The sequence below is a fragment of the Mirounga angustirostris genome, unplaced genomic scaffold, assembly GCF_029215605.1.
Source record: "Mirounga angustirostris isolate CCGP_5_RB_7025 unplaced genomic scaffold, mMirAng1.0.hap1 SCAF_1, whole genome shotgun sequence".
NCBI classification, from domain to species: Eukaryota; Metazoa; Chordata; class Mammalia; order Carnivora; family Phocidae; genus Mirounga; species Mirounga angustirostris.
This window is the reverse complement of record NW_026991709.1, coordinates 162,925,445-162,943,115: the sequence shown is the minus strand read 5'-3', so window position 1 is coordinate 162,943,115 and position 17,671 is coordinate 162,925,445. Positions and strand designations below refer to the sequence as shown.

At 37.2% G+C, this 17,671-nt stretch overlaps 1 long non-coding RNA gene across 6 annotated transcripts in view; it reads right to left on the bottom strand.

Annotated features, from left to right (window-relative positions):
- Positions 1-1,069: 1,069 nt before the first annotated feature.
- Positions 1,070-17,671, bottom strand: part of LOC123833547 (uncharacterized) — a 37,053-nt gene continuing 20,451 nt past the window's right edge. For 2 of the 6 annotated variants that reach the window (XR_010411727.1, XR_010411726.1), the window contains 4 exons: positions 13,556-13,648; positions 9,906-10,004; positions 9,587-9,809; positions 1,070-1,333 (listed from right to left, as the gene is read on the bottom strand). This is a non-coding gene — a long non-coding RNA (uncharacterized LOC123833547). The other 4 variants (XR_010411728.1, XR_010411732.1, XR_006788290.3 and 1 more) reach the window with 4 other exon arrangements.

Below are 17,671 nucleotides of genomic sequence, written 5' to 3'. Positions count from 1 at the left end.
ACACACACACAGAGCTTTAAAAAATTAATGTAAACTAAATTTTATCATGACTATAACAATCAAACCTTTCTAATGGGCAGCTCCCTTTTGCTTTACTTATATCCTAGTACTATGGAAAAAGGAAATGTAAAATAAATACATTATTAATCATCATAATAAACAGATGTTTGGAATTTTAAAATGTTCTCCTTTATTCAAACAGTACATGCAATAGGTGAACTAATAGTATTACACGGCTTATTACAAACCAAAAAAAGAATGCCCCTCCCCCCAAAAAACTATAATCCACTTCCTCACACCACCATTTCTGAGTTCTGCTTCTCAGATACAAAGTCTTCTACCAATAGTCTTCTACCAATTTCTTCTGCTCTTTCTGTTTCTTCTGAGAGTTCCCTCCATATTTCTAAATGATTTGCTTATGTTGTTTTTTCTTTATTAAGCACCTTGGGTATTATCTAACTTGCACCTATGGAAGCTGTGAATTTATCATTCTTCCCTACCCCCCACCCCGCCCACCCACCCCTTGTCCTTTCTTTCCTTCTTTCCTTTCTCAAGGTAGTTCTATCACAAATTGACAAATGAACATTCTGTGTTTACATTATTATTACCATGTACATATTATCCATGAGTGATCCAATAGCATATTGTGTTACATTTCTTTTTCTGTATGCTTATTTTTCCCCTAGAGTTAATAATTGCCCCTCAACCCTTTTTTTTTTTGACTACTGCCAATTTTTACCAAACTCTTCGAAAGAATTATAAAACTTTTTTTTAAATTTTTTATTGTTATGTTAATCACCATACATTACATCATTAGTTTTTGATGTAGTGTTCCATGATTCATTGTTTGTGTATAACACCCAGTGCTCCATGCAGAACGTGCCCTCTTTAATACCCACCACCAGGCTAACCCATCCTCCTACCCCCTCCCCTCTAGAACCCTCAGTTTGTTTTTCAGAGTCCATTGTCTCTCATGGTTCCTCTCCCCCTCCGATTTCCCCCCCTTCATTCTTCCCCTCCTGCTATCTTCTTCTTCTTCTTTTTTTTTTCCTTAACATATATAAAACTCTTTTTAACACAGCCACATCAGATGATCTATTGGTTTCATTTTGGGGAAATCGAGGAGACATCTTTCTGGAATTTCTCCATCCTCCCACTCCAGGTGGGATTAATTGTTCTTTTCTGCCTCCTGCAAAGCTGCCAATCTTGCCTTTACCACCATCCTGAGAATTGTTCTCCCTTTCTCCAGTGTTGGTTCCCCAGTCTCCTGGATTTTTGTCTTTGTAATTGGTTTCCTCTGCATCTTTGTTAGAGTACGTCTTCTAGTAGCTTCCTAAGGAAAAGGGAGAGGGAAGAAATTTTTAACAACTCTTTATTTGTAAATAGCTTCAAGATTACATGGGTTTAATCATATATTATAGTTTCCCCCAGATTCTCCTATTCTTAACATTTTGCCCCATTTGTGCACACACACACACAAGCTGTGTGTGTGTGTATACACCTTATAGTTCATCATCAACTTTGATAAATTTAACATTGACACAATAATCTACCATCCATATTCCAATAGATCAATTTTGTCAGTTGATCCAGAAGTGTTTCTTACATTATTTTTCCCCCCTGTTTCAGGATCCAGTCTAAGATCAGGTATTGCATTTAGATGTCATTGGTCTTCTTCAATCTGGACTACTTCCACAGCCTATCTTTGTCTTTTATGATGCTTTTGCTAAAATAAATAAAACTCCAGGGTGCTTGAGTGACTCAAGTGGGTGAAGAGTCCTACTTTTGGTTTCAGGTCAGGTCATGATTGCAGGGTCATGAGATGGAGCCCCATGTCAGGCTCCAAGCTGGGCTGGGCATGGAGCCTGTTAAGATTCTATCTTCCTCCCTTTAGTCTCCCCGCCTCTACAAAAAAAAAAAAAAAAAAAAGAATAAAATAAAATAAATAAAGCCCCCCTCCCTTCTATTTAATTAGAATGTTCCTCATTTTGGTTTCCTGTTGTTTCTTCCTGTTTAGATTCAAACTATGCATTCCTGGTCAGAATTCCTGGTCCTGTGTCCTTTTTAGGGCATCACATTTGGACACTGGATGCAGTGTCCTTCCCCCGCCCCCTTATTGATGATGTTAATTTTGGTCATCCAGTCAAGGTGCTAGTTAATTTTTTCCCCATTAGTTTGTTTTTCCTCCTTCCAATAAGCAATCTGTGGGAAGACATTGTAAATGCTAATGTTCTCTTCATTGAAATCTCCCCCTAGATTTTGCAACTACTGATGATTCTTGCCTAAACCAATCTTTACTTTGATGGTTGCAAATGATGATTTAACTCCTGCACTGCCTTCACATTTATAAGTAAGCACTCAGCATTTTACTAAAAGAACCTTCCCTTCCCTTCCCATATATCTATCCATCCATCCATCCTTCTGTCTCCTAACTATCTATCTATCTACCTACCTATCTATCTATCATCTCTCTATTTTTGGTATGGACTCGTCATGGATTTCTTTTTTTCCCCAATAGTTTATAATTCATTACTGTCCCTACTCTCTCTTTCTAGAATTCCTATTCTTCAAATTCTGGCATGATCCTCTAACTTTCTTATCGTTTCTCTTCTGTTTTTCACCTTCTGGTCTTTTAATTCTACTTTCTGGGGCAGTTTTTCAACTTTATCTCTTAATCCTTATATTGACTGTTTTTAATTTTAACTATCACATTTTTAATTTTTGAGAGATCTTTCTTGTTTCTGATTGGTTTTTTTTCTTGGATGCAGTATACACTCTTCTGCCTTCCAGAACATTATTGAAACTCTTTTCTGCTCCCTGCATTGTTTCTATTTCTTTTCTCTGAGTTTTTTTTTTTTTCGGATTATTGAAAGCAAATTATTATTTTTTTTTTAATTATTATTTGTGTGCCTGTCATGGTGGAGGTGTTCCTCAAATGTTTAGTGATCTTTGACAGATTCTACTTAAGAGTGAGGCATGGGTAGGGTTTGTTGACTGGTGGGCTTCACTGTGATGTGATTCAGTAGAGCCCATTTGTTTTCACTGAGATGTCTCCAAATGTCAGTGTCTAGATTTGTTTTCTCTTGCAGCAGTTTCTCCAGGGGCGAATCATCCAATCTTCTGGTTGGGGAAAACTGTGGTGGTTGTGGGGGAGGGTAGGGAGTTGGAGGACTGGTTGGAGGCAAGAGGAAGATATAAGCTTGGATGCTGGAGCACAAGGAGGAACTTTTGCACGGTGTTCACCCACACCTTCCATTATGCCTACAGTCCCTGTGCTCAGAGCCTCTCTCTCTTTCAATTTCTTCAAGGAATAAATCTCAATTCTTGTTCAGGGTAAGAGAGGAGTAATTGCATAAATGGGTGGAGTAATGGAGTAGATGGCGGGGAGCTAAATGCTCTTAGTACAGACTCTCAACCAGTGCTCAATCTTCTCCAACCAAGGTGTACCTGATGTCTCCAATTCCTGAAATTTTTAGTGTTCTGTAGGATGAATTAGCTCTCTATCTTTGCCTTCTGTAGACTTAGGTTTTAGCTTTCTCCACTCCATTAAGTCAGTTATGATGGGCCCTTCTACTTTCTCTTAGAAATTTGTGGAATCTTCCATCTGTTGTCATCTCCTCTCTCACTCTGTCTGTACTAGTGAGTTTATGCCATTTAAAATTCTTATTCTGTCATTTTGATGATGCTTCATAGAGTGACAGAGGTAAAGATATGGATTTGATCCACCTTGTTAACTAGAATATAAACAAAAATTTGAAATAGGATGAGAGAAGCAAAGTCCAAGATTAGAATTAGCATTCTGGCCACCTGCACTTAATCTTTTCCAATTTAAGTGGAAATGGCTGCTGGGTGTGATTTCTGCACACATAAGTTTGTTTTCTGATCAAGGGGAAAGACAGGATCCTAAAGGATTAGTGTGGGGGAGGATGTGATGTAGCTGCTCAGGGAAGGGTACCAAAAGAAGTTATTTACATCATATTTCTTTATATAATATGTAAAATTATATCTCATCTGCAATGACCCACATACCTTTGCAAGATTGATCTAGAAAAATGGAACAACTTTAAGACGATCCAGTACTGGAGATCATAATATAGATATGATACAAATGATCTATATTTCACCACTTAAAATGACAATTCAAATATAACATGGGATGCAGGGATGGATTTAATAGGAAATTCAATCATAAAACAGAACCTAAAGAGGTGCAAACTTCCAGTTATAAAAAAAATAAATCCCAGAGATAAAAGGTACAAAAAGGGAATATAGTCAATAATATTGTATTAACATTGACTGGTGAATAAACTACACTTATCATAGTGAGCATTGAGTAATGTATAGAATTGTCGAATCAATATGTTGTACACTTGAAAACTAATATAACATTATATTTTAATTATACTTCAATTAAAAAAAAAAGAGGTGGGAGGACCTGAGTGGTTCAGTCAGTTAAGAGTCCTACTCTTGATTCAGCTAAGGTCATGATCTCAGGGCTGTGAGTTCGAGCCCTGCTTCGGGCTCTGCACTGGGCATGGAACCTGCTTGGGATTCTCTCTCTTGCTTCCTCTGCTCTCCCCACACTCTCCCTCTCTAAAAAAAAAGAGAGAGAGAGAACAGAACTTAATTTTCATGTGGTCAACAACTAACGTTAGAAACCCTGTGTGTGCCAGGCACCTTACTAGGTGCTTATTTCTAGATTTTTGTGCTAGGTTATCATTAATACCCTTAGCAGGAGAAAATGTGTTTTTGACAGAAATGCAGACAAACTCAAGTTACAATGATGAAATAAGGAAACTGGTTGACTCTATACGGTAATAAAACTGGAGAGTGACTGTAAAATATAATCTGCCTATGGTGCAGTTTGACTTATCTCAAAGGGATTTGCCCAATAAAACATTACTTAGGTATCTAAGGAAACTGTATTTTATGATTCCATAACTAACTGGAAATTAAGCAATTTGGCTGAATCAATAGTTTATTTATAAATATTCATATTTTTGTGAAACCACAGCCAGTTTCTGGGTAGTTTATCTTATCAAACAGTGACATAATGTAGGAAAAGGAAGATCCATTGGATGGTCCACTATATCAAGGGGAAGAAAATTCCATATATCATTCAGGATTTTCAGCTTGATACTCCATTAAAACTTCACTGAGTTTTAGTTAAATTATGTGACAAAGGAAGGAAGGAATAGTTTTCCTATACAATTCCTTCACAGACTTTGTCACTGGTAAGGGGTAGATGCAAGAAGGATTGTGGAATCCTCTACAATACATTGTTGAATGAACACAGGAGGTCACGATATGTATTATAATATGCAGTCTGTATGAGAGGGTCTAGCAGTATTTACACAAATGTTTAAAAGAGGTAATATCAAATTTGCAGGCTACATTAGGCCAACTGATGATATCCTTGTTCCCCACATGTCAAGTGTGGGCAAGGATGTGGGGCAAAATAAAGGCTAATATATTGTTAATGGGAATGAAAGTTGCTATAGCTATTTCGGAGAGCAATCAAGCTTCACATCAGAAAAATGCAAAATAAAACAGTAACGAGATACCATTTGGTGCACATCAGATTGGAAACAATTTTAAAATCTTTTTTTTTTTTTAAGATTTTATTTATTTATTTGACAGAGAGAGACACATTGAGAGAGGAGCACAGGCAGGGGGAGTGGAGGGGGGAGAGGCAGGCTTCCCGCTGAGCGGGGAGCCCGATGCGGGGCTCGATCCCAGGCCCCTGGGACCAAGACCTGAGCCGAAGGCAGACGCTTAACGACTGAGCCACCCAGGCACCTCAACAATTTTAAAATCTTAACAATACTAAGTGTTGGCAAGCAGGTGGGGAAGTTCATGCTTGCTACATTGTAAATCCAAAGGACCACTTCAAAGAGCATTTTTGTAATCACCAGTAAAGTTGAAAATAAGCATACTCTCTGACTCAGACATTGCAGGTTTTCATTTTATTTCAGTTCTTTGTTGATTGAATTATATCTTCAAGTAGACTTCAAGAAATGGTCTATCTCCAGAATCCTTGCTTATCTGATGCTATCTGTTGTTTGTATGTTGCCTGTATGTATCTGTTGCCTAAATGACACTGGGTATGGAATTTTTCAGTCAAGTCCCTTATCTCTTAAAACATTTAGATGTTGCTTCAGTTTTCAGATGAATGTTCCAGAGAAGAAGTCTCAAGTCAGTTTAATTCTTTTTCCCTGTGTAGGCAATTTGATCCCTTTTCCAGGAAGCCTATAGGAATATTTATCTTCAGCTGCTTCACCAGCAACATTGGTTTTAATTATTTTCTGTTATTTTTTCCCCTGAAACCCTTTAATATGTAAATTGAACTAATCATTTCAGAAATATTTCTGCCCCTGAATATATCTTTGACTTAGTTTTCCACATGTTCATTCTGTGCCTTTTTATTTCTAACATATTTCTTTGTTCTGGGACTGGATTGTTTTCTTCTCAGTTCCTTTCGTTAACATTTCCAGCTCCTTTTATTTTATTTATTTATTTATGTTTATTTTTTTTTTTCCTTGAGAGGGGGAGAGAGAATCTTAAGCAAGCTTCATGCCCAGCACAGAGCCCAACACAGGGCTCGATCTCACAACCCTGAGATCATGACCTGAGCGGACATCAAGAGTCAGATGCCCAACTGACTGAGCCACCCAGGTGCCCTGACATTATTTCACATTCTCCTTAATTTCCTCAAGAGTGTGAAGAATATAGTATCTAAACACTTCTTCTCCTTCCACAGTAACACGTCTTCCAATTTGGATTCTTCATCGCATTTCTTCCCTTTGGGGGGACCTACGGAGGGGAGACTAACAAATTTTTGCATAGGTCCCATTTCAGCTTGTTTTGCCTACTCACCTTTGGCTTTGCAATCCTATCCTACCTTTTAGCTTCCAAGTCATGTAGCAAATTCTCCTTGACTCCAGATCTTGTTCATCTGGGTAATATTTGAGTCTTCCCCTCGAACAGGATTTTAAGACCTCATGTTAATGGGCTGTGGTTTTGTTCTATACTTGCTTGTGGGAGCAGGAAGGGGCTGGAGAATTTGGGACTTGGGGAGATGAGATCATGGAACTTTATCACCTCTCTTTAATGAACCCTACATAACAAGTCCATTCCATTAAGTTGGGGGATGAGGGTCTGTCCTTGCAGACAAATAGTTGGGGCACTGAGGTTCTCTTGAGTTTCACTATGTTACCCTGTTCCAGGGTCATCAAGCTGGTGCACTGAGTGTGCAAGCATTGGGTGTTCTGATTTTTAGTTTTGTGTGACACGTTCTCCCTCCCACCTGTCATCCAGGGACTTTATTTGCTACTTAAACAAAAACAAAAACAAACAAATAAAATCCTCTTTCACTTTACACCCAAGGGAAAAGAGGCAAATTCTATGCACTTTTCTGAATTAGGTTCATACTATTTATCTGAGGTTAGAAGGTGGGGTTTCAAGTTAGAAGTTCTCTACGTTTTATTTACATCCCCACTCTTCATACCACCAAACCTCAGTGAGGTTTTCCAGAATTTTATCTGCCTACTGATTGCCTCACTGTGTTTCTCTCTTGAGAGAGAAAGTCAGGAGTCTGTTTCCTGCATCGCCTTTTAATTTGATAAAATTTGTGTTATATTGGATGATATTCTTGAAGTTTGTAGAATAAGATAGACACCCTTGTATGGTTGTAGCATCAATCATATAACCTTTGCTCTTTTCACTTCATTTTTTGTATTTGGCTTAATTTAGGGGAGGAAAGTTCTGTGGTGGTCCTGCATTTGGACTATCATTTAAAGATCTTTCCAAATTCATATTGTATATATCTTCTCGGTTTCGAATGCATTGGTTTAAGTACAGAAGATTATTTGCATTGAAGTTTTCTAATGGTAAATTGTGCCCTCAAATTCTTATTTGAATGTTTTCACCTGGTCTTCTTCAAAAAATCTTTTGTGGCCATCATTGCTATTTCTATATACTTATTCTTATAAGCAGCCCACAGCCCAGAAGAAGATGGAGGATAGGATTTTGTAAACAAAATACATTTGATTATTTTCAACCCTTGAGGGAAGGAGTAACTACAACAACAACATAATTAGAGCAGACAATTCTATTTAGGTTAGTGAGTCGCATTTTCCTAAAGGTTATCTGTCCATTTTTAGCTTACCTTTAATATCAATAAGAAGAGTGTGAAGAAATGTAATTACTTCCAAGATATTCTTTTTATTTTATTTTATTTTTTTAACTAGGCTCCACACCCAGCATGGAGCCCAACATGGGGCTTGAACTCATGACCTTGAGATCAAGACCCGAGCTGAGATCAAGAGTCAGACACTCAACCAACTGAGCCACTGAGACACCCCTAAGTTATCCTTAAATTAGGTTTCCAGAGAGTGACTTTTGTTGTTGTTGTTGTTGTTTTACAATATCTTCTACTTAAATATACCCAACTTATGTCCTTACACAAAAAGGTCACTTGGGGATTTATATTAATAGTCTTACACTAACATTTCAATAGGAAAATCAGAAAATGGCACTGACAAGCCACTTAATGGAAAAAATACAAATGACCATTAAAAATAACATTCACCTTGGGGCGCCTGAGTGGCTCAGTCGTTAAGCGTCTGCCTTCAGCTCAGGTCATGATCTCAGGGTCCTGGGATCTAGTCCCGCGTCAGGCTCCCTGCTCAGCGGGATGCCTGCTTCTCCCTCTCCCACTCCCCCTGCTTGTGTTCCCTCTCTCGCTGTGTCTCTCTCTGTCAAATAAATAAATAAAATCTTAAAAAAAAAATAACATTCACCTCATTAGTTACCAAATGCATTTAAATGAAAAAAAACCCATTATTTCTTATCAAATTCACAAAGATAAAAAATAATTTTATTCTAAGTGTTGAGAAGAGTATAATGAGATACACTGATATAAATAAAAATGAATACAACCTTGGCGGAATGTAATTTGAAAATTCTTAGGCAGAAAATTTGAAGTTTTAGCCCTGACCTAGACATTCTACTGCCAAGAAACTATCCCAAGGAAATGATCAGAGAAGAATATAAGTATTTATGTACAAGAATATTCATTACACTATTACTTATAAGAAGAAAAAAAATTGAAAGCAACTTAATGTCAAGTACTAAGGGAATATCTAAATAAATTGTATGACTTAAGATGAAATATTTCAGCAATCATTAAAACTGTGTTTTGGAAGAATTTTAGCAGCATGGGAAAAGTACAAAATGTAACATTAAGTGAAAGAAGCAGACTATTCTTCTTATGCTAAATAGCAATATATTATACACATAAAATAAATCTGGAAAGAAATACACCAAAATATCATCAGCAATTCTATCTGGGTAATGAGATAATAGGTAATCTTTATCTTATTCTTTAAATTTCATTATACTTTCCAAATGTTCTTTAATGAGCATGTATTATTTTATAATCAAGTAGATTTTAAAAATATATTATATTTATATATGCCATACATGATATCTCTATAACCACATTATGTCCTCAGCAGGACAGGATCATATTATATATACCCTTACAATGACATAGAAGGTCTTTCATGATATGTTCCCTACTTACCTCATTTTATTTTTTACTCTTCTCAGATCTTTCCACTTCATTTTAGTCATGCTGAACTACTCACAATCTCTCTGAATGTGTTTATCTACAGATGCTGGGTTTTTTGTTTTTTTGTTGTTTTTTTTTCCTGGAATGCCGTGGGCTTGATTTCAGGAGCAGAGACATTCATTCTTTTGGAGGAGAGACTTGTAAGAACAAGACAGGGCCTAAGGTCTGGGAGATTCTGGGGTATCAGGCAAAACACCAAGACAGAAACTCAGGCAGAGAAACAAGGTGGAACCCCAATCAACAGAATCAAGACACCAAGAATCACACTAACCTAGTAAACCATAGATGCACTGAAGATTTCTGTGAATCCTGGCTAGAGCTACTTCATGCGGAGTCCGTAACACCTGTTAAAACACTTTGGTCCTGCTGCCTAAGAAGTAGCAATATTTTCATTTAAAAACAACATCTAAATAAACAAGCAAACAAACAATCAAATAAATGAATAAATACACAATCAAATTCTAAAGGTACATTAAAAAACTGACAATTATCACATTATTGTTTATCTTCATGAGAAGGAATGATGAGGAATTATATGCTTAATCCTTAATGAATAATCATGTAGGTCAACCTCTGGCAAGTTTCACCTAAATATGAGCTGCTCAACCTTTTTCACATTGTGGAGCACATATAAAATGGCACTTATATGACACTCAGGGGTATATCTGTGAGGACGCTTGTGGACAAAGCTGATCTGTCTTGGGTCTCTGTGGGCCCCAGGCCCTGCCCAGCTCCCCTTACGGCTGAAATGATCACTATCTCTACACACCTAAGACACATTCCCTGCACACCAGCTCTGATCTACATCATTCCAAGCAGAGGCACATCTAGTCTGTTTGGAAATGTCCCCAGGAAAAGAGTTTTTACCCCTCTTCCCCAAGTAAACTTTTCCCTCAGATTTCGCCATGTGAATACCAGCCAGAGATCCCTTATTTTAAGCCACATGCTAACCTAGCTCATTTTAAGGACTTTATTTTAGGTGTTTGGCCATGATCACATGCTTTAAAAAGCAATCTCCTGTCACTTTCTTTTGTGTAACACCCTCATGTAATGTATGTCTTACATATGGGGACCAGACTATCACTTGCATTTTCACAGATTGCTTAAGTAAGTATTTTTTCAATAAGGAGTCAGCAAAATTCTAGAGCTAGATACAGAAGTAAATCAGTTAGAATCAGCCAACAATTATTTTCCTTCATTTGTGTTTGACCCTATCATAGATCCTTGGGAAGGGAATAAGGAACAAAAGAAAGAAAAGCCATGACAAGTTTGTGTGGACCACTGTCCTCTGGTGCTTTATTATTCATTAAAAACAGACTTGTTTCCCCCTTTCTTATCCTCTGCTAAAGGACTAGCCCTAAGTGTCCTGCTTAATTTTGGCGATTGTATTTCAAAGGAATAATGGATATGGTCAAAGGCATTTATCTGGGAGCACTGATAATCTGCTTATTTTTAGGGGAATAATATAATGCTATATGTTACAAACCCCTTGGGTTTCATTTTTTTCCACCAAGAATAGGAATATGATCAAGTATTTTTGACTTTTTAAAATTGCCATTTACCTGAACTAGTTCCTACCATGAGTGGTTAATGGGAAGGAGTGGTAGTCTAGACTCTAGGTTTGCTGTTTTTTTCTGTTCCTCTTCTCTCCACCCACCACCCGCCCCCATTCTCCAGTGTAGAAGTGTCTGTGCTTAAAGCTGTGTAATCATGTATTTTTTTTCCTGCCGCCAAATACTTCCTTAAAATTATACATATGTCCCTACTAGAAAGTAGTGGTACTGTTCCTTGCTTAGTACCTGTTTTCTTGATAAATAATACTTAGTCCTAACAGTGACAGTGCCAGCAATATAGAAGAATTTCAAAAAGAGGATTTAGGTAAATGACCTACTCCAGGCACCCTGAAGGACATCTAGACCTAGGAGAAACAAAGCTTTCTCATCATAACTTTTTAACAGAAACCAATGATTATATGGGATCTGTATTTTTTTTTTCAGTGCATATAAACTGTGTTATTTGCCACAGGTTTATAGAAGGGGATGTGTGGGCAGGCTTTTATGAAGCTGTTTTCTTTCATCTTAGTCAACAGGCTTACAGTTTGGTTACCTGCCAACGGATCAGAGGTGGGGCCTTGTGTTATGGCTTTATAGGGCAATCGGCTCGGTTTTCTAGCCTGTGTGGACAGCTGAAAGCAAGGCCAGCCCACAGCCTAGTCAGCCATGTTTTTCTTATTTTAAAAATAGCTAAAGTATACCCAGTGACTTTATTCCTAGTTATTTAGCCAAGAAAAATGAAAACACATACCCACATAAAAGCTTGTGCACAAATGTGAATACCATTATTCATAGTAGCCAAAAGAGGAAAGCAATCCAAATGTCCATCAGCTGATGGTATATCCATACAATAGAAAATTATTCTATTGTGGTATATCCATACAATAGAATATTACTCCACAATAAAGAGCAATGAAGTACATACTACAACATGGATGTGTCTCAAAAAACATTTTGCTAAGTGCAAGAAGCCAGTCACAAAACACCATGTCTCCATTAATATGAAATGTTCAGAATAGGCAAAATCTATAAAGACAGAAGTGGATTAGGTTGCCACAGCTGGGAGGAGGGGGAGGTCAGGAAAAAGGGGAAATGACTATTAATAGGTATGGGGTTTCTTTTGGGGGAGATAAAAATGTTTTAAAGTTGGTTGTGGTGATGTTTGCACAACTCTGCCAATACATTGAGAATCACTGAACTGTACACTTTAAATAGATTAATTGTAATGTGGATTATATTTCAATAAAGCTGTTATTATAATAATAGTTCAATTATAACTCTCTACCCAGTAAGAGTGGGTGGGGAATAGTGACTTCCTTCCAAAGAGTGTAGTATAGAAAGAGGGGGAGAAAGAGTCACTTCATGGTGGAGAAAGCCGACAAACACCATATCAGCCAGGTGATCACTTTTGACATGATATGTTGAGAATGCCACTTTACCTCCATGGTCTTTCTCCCCAAAACCCATAACTCTAGTCTAAACATGAATAACACATCAGACAAATCCCAACTGAGACACATTCTACAAAATATCTGACTTGTATGCTTCAGAACTGTCAAGGTCATCAAAAACGAAGGAAGTCTGAGAAACTGTTAGAACCAAGGAGACATGAGGACTGAATGTAATGTGGTGTCCTGAGTAGGCTCTTAGAAGAGAAAAGGGAAATTAGGTAAAAACTAAGGAAATGTGAATGAAGTATAGACTTTAATAATAATAGATCAATATTGGTCCATTAATTGTGACAAAGTTACCATACTAATGTAATATGATAATAACAGGGGAAACTGGGTGTTACCTAGCTTCCCTGAGCCTCAGTTTCTCATCTCTATAGTGGGGATAATAATACTGCCTACCTCATTGGTCTTGGGGATTTAAACGATTGAAGCCTTTTGATATATAATGTTTCAACAGTGCCTCACAAATGCTTAAGTGCTCAAAAAGTGCTAGGGATTATTACTACTACAGTTACCCACATTTTTTTTTTCAGGTATTTTATTTTAAAATGAGACAGTGACTAAGGAAAAAGCCTACCTAGTGCAAATGTAATTTTGTAAGAGGTTCAGAAATGTTGCCCTTTTTACAATGTTTATTAAGTAAATAAGTGCCTGTTTCAGAGGCAGGTGATAAGGAATTGAATATGTAGGTACATTTTTCTCCTTCAACCATCTACATTTTAGATGGACTGGGAAGGAAGTGAAAGAAGATATATACTCAAGGGGGAAAATATGAAGTTAATACATTATTTTGAACTCAGAATTAGTGGGGGACAAATAAATAAGAAATGTACTATTCCCTCCCGTAGAGCCTCATGCCAGAACAAGTAAATAGCAAAATTGACTTTAATTACAGTTTTTTCACTGTTACTCACCTTTATCTGATGGTCGTCCTCAGCGGCAGTAAAATCTCCATGGGAAACTGCACAAGAAGTTCTAAATATGACTAGTCCTGAAACAAAAAATACCTGGCCACAAATATTACATATATATATAAAAGGTCAATCCCAAATAAGAATGCCCAGATAAACAACAGATAAATAAAAATACTTTTTTAGTATACATATGTCTCAAATATTGCATAAGAATACTTCATACTAGACAAGTATTCATTGTTTATCTGAAATTTAAATTCAACCGGTGTCCTGTATTTTTATTTGCTAAATCTGGCAACTCTACCCAAGGATAAGTATGCTTTTCAATGTTTATGATATTTTCTTTCTAAAATTATCCTAAGGAACTTAGGAAGATGAATAGCAGCCCCTTTGCATCCCTCATGCATGTTCTAAGCAGCAATTCTGTAAGCCATAGTAAGAATGCTTTCTTTCTATCAAAGGTCACTGACTCGTAGGAAAAAAAAAGAATTAGAAGTTACAGCAATTCTATCTTTAAAGAAATAGCAATTTATCAAATCCGCAGCTCCCTCATCTAAAGTCAAGAAAAAAAAATGGAGAAAATGTGAATACACACAAGAGAAACAAAGAGGGAGACGAGCAGACAGAGAGACAGAGGGAGGGTGCAGACAGCACAGAAAGAGGAAGACCAAGGCAACAGGCAGAGGAGGGAAAAGGGGAGGGAGAAGGCATCATAGCTCAGAGATGGGTCAGGGGAGGCTCAGGGCTTAGGGAGCCTGCGGGCTTCAGTGGGCAGCAGGGCAGAGGGGCCGGGAGGAGGGGTTACAGCAGCCTGACCACCGACCTGAGGACCAGATGCGCGCACACTGAGGGGTGGACATGAAGTGATCCTGCCTAGGCTGCTGCCAAGAAATCTGCTTTCTGCTTTCGACTCAGAGACTGTTGGCCGTGAAGAAAGGAAGGAAGGAAAGCAGTGGGAGAGGAAAGGAGGGAGAAGAGGAGAAAAGGAGGAAGAAGAGGTGCCCAGCTTTCTCTTTAGTTATATGTAATGTTTTATCTACCTTGGCACAAGAGAGAGTTTTTTTTCTAAAAAAATGGGTCATCTCAAGTTTGGCTTGGGAATTAAATCTGTCTCTGTCTCTGTTTCTGTCTCTCATACACACATGCACACACATGCACACACACCCCATGATTACACTCTACATGTTTGACCCTGACTCAGTTCAGCTTCATGTTCAGCATCCTTGAACTTGGCCAAGTGGCAAAGGTGAGGAAGGACTGAGTCACCAAAGATAAAGTATAATTTAAGTAACCCATCTATAAATCATAAAGATTTAGTTGTACATTAAATTGTTACCAGGCCTAAAGAGTCAGACTTTGAGAAAAGATTTTGAGCTGCGAAATTTTGGAACTTTCAAAAAAATGAAAAAGGATATAATAGCATTTTAGTACTGAGGATGGGGAAATTAATTTCTATCACATGTACCTTTTTAAAAGCACATGGATATGGGCGCATGGGTGGCTCAGTTGCTGGGCATCTGCCTTCAGCTCGGGTCATGATCCCAGGGTCCTGTGATGGAGTCCTGCATCAGGCTCCTTGCTCAGCGGGAAGCCTGCTTCTCCCTCTCCCACTCCCCCTGCTTGTGTTCCCTCTCTCGCTGTCTCTCTCTGTGTCAAATAAATAAAATCTTTAAAAAAATTGAAAAATTTTAAAAAAAAGCACATGGATATGGATATTTTAGAGAAAAGCTTCCTTACGTATCATCACAAGAAAACATAAATGCGATCTTGGTTAAAACATGGACATGTCAAAACTCTCATATGTGCCCCAGTTGTCTGAAGAGAAAATGCCTAAAATCAAGAAGCAAGGATGGTAAGAGGAGTGTTTGGGGTTGTTTAATTTAGAAGGAAGGCTGGATAATAGCCAATAAATTTCTTGGCTTTAAATAAGACCCTGGTGACATGTTTCATTTTGATTTCTGAGATTAATTAATTATGGGAAAAACCTTAGAATTTATTTAAAGGGTCACATGGGAAAAGTCATACGCCAGTTAGAAGGGTTTGGTCTGAGATTGAGGAGTTCCAAGATAGGATGACTGGCATGTGGAAAATTACTAAGAAACAAATAGTGGCTAATGTTCTTGTTTTCCAATTAAAAGGAGGAATTATTTTTGATACCGCCATAGAGATCATTAAAACTTTTACAAACTATTTTGGGAAAGAACTTGGTGTACAGCAAGCCCAGGAAACTTTCCTGAATTTTCAATGTTGTATCTCCAGTATCTAGTATAATGCTGAGCATGTATATATATCACAATAGATTTTATCACCAAACCCTTAAATGGAAGACAGCAAATTTAAGAGCAGCTTCCAATTCTGATAAATGGAGAAACTGGAAGATTAATAAAATGGTTCAATGAAGAAAGAAATACAGATCATTACTAGTTTGGAACTGGTTTTGTCAATATAGTTTTCTTAAGCATTTGCCAAAATAGCTGCAAAAAACTACTATGAAAATGAGTGCAGCCAAACATCAGACTTTAAAGAAACCTACCATAGCTCTGTTGAAATTCAAAATGCAAAGGTGACGATTTAATTTTGGTCTGTCTTTATCTGTGTCTGAGGACAGTTCCACATGCTTCATTTGCTTTTCGATTTTTGTTGTAAGCTATAGAATAGTCAATAGATTTTTCTACCATGAAATGCACCCAAAAGGCAAACACACACACACACACATTTTTTAAAGGAAAAATATAAGACATGAGCAAAAGATCTCATCTAGAAGCTAAATTTTAGCTCATCTCCTCATTCCTCTCTCCTGGTTAGTCTGAGGTTTTCTGCAAAATAATAAAAATAATGGCAATGTCACATGTCTGGTCACATATTCATTCTTCTTTTTCAACTTCCCTCTTTATCTCATGCCTCTCCTCTGTCAGAATTCTTTTACAACTTCTGAGTATTTTTAAAAAGTTTTACTAATAGTGTGTTGTCAAAAGTCATGTTAATAGCCTGTTCCCTTTATTAATGACTACTTTTGCTGGAAAAATCTTTAGCCATGATTTAATTATTTTTTTTTGTACCAGACATCCCTTGCCCAATCTGCCTGAAACTCCAGATTTTGCAGCTTTCCACATACATTGCTTCATATTTTCCAATGAAAAAGATCACATTTTTAGAATCACCATTATGTGAATGTTACTCTTCTTACAGAAAATTCTGCAGAAGTTTAATTCATCCCTACCAAGAGCATCAGTTTAGGTAAGCAAATCCTCAAATATACAATGTCTTCTATCTGGCACAAGGGGTAGTTTTGAGGAAAAATAATTAATCAAATAATTCTCAAAACTTACAGAGTAAAGAGCTATAGTTTCATCAAATATCACCAAGTTTTCAGTTAGAGCAAAGCACTGAGTTATTTTCTACAGTATCTACTCTTCCACTTAAAGCTGCTCAGTGTAGTAAAACTCTGAAAAATACCTTCTTGCTAATCGTATCCCACGATTTTATCATATCCATGCCAAGAGTAAAACTTTCACTTTTGTGCATCGTAAGGAGTGGACTTGAATTCTTCTTCCTAATTTAGGAAGACTATTTATTCAGTAGCTATATTTTTTTGGCCCTGCATTGGGATACAGGTGCAGTTCCTTTCTAGATTTCACATTGTCTGGAATGTTCCATGTTTTGATCCAAAATATACTCTATGTTCCACAAATGAGAGGAAGAGTTTAGAAGCCTGGATTCTTTTACAAAAGTACTTTTTTTTTCCTCTTTGAAAAAATTCAGTGTTTTACACATATTCACACTTTCATGATCAGTGGGATTCTCTTCCCCATGTTTTACTATTTTTCTCACCGTAAAAATGATACATGAAAAAAATACATGAATTTCTGAAAATTTCAGAAAATATCAAGAAAAGAAAGATTACGAGTATTCCATTAGGCCTATCAACAATTGGAGTATCTGTCTTCACGTTGTTAGTCAATTTTAAATTTTATGGAAGTTTTGCATCTGCCTTTTTAAATAATATATTGCACACCCTCCATTTTCGACACCCTAGGTTGGAAAGCCAGTTTTGTTAATTACTATTTCTCCTCAAAAACAGCCCAGGATTTGATGATGTGACATTGGGTGGGGGAG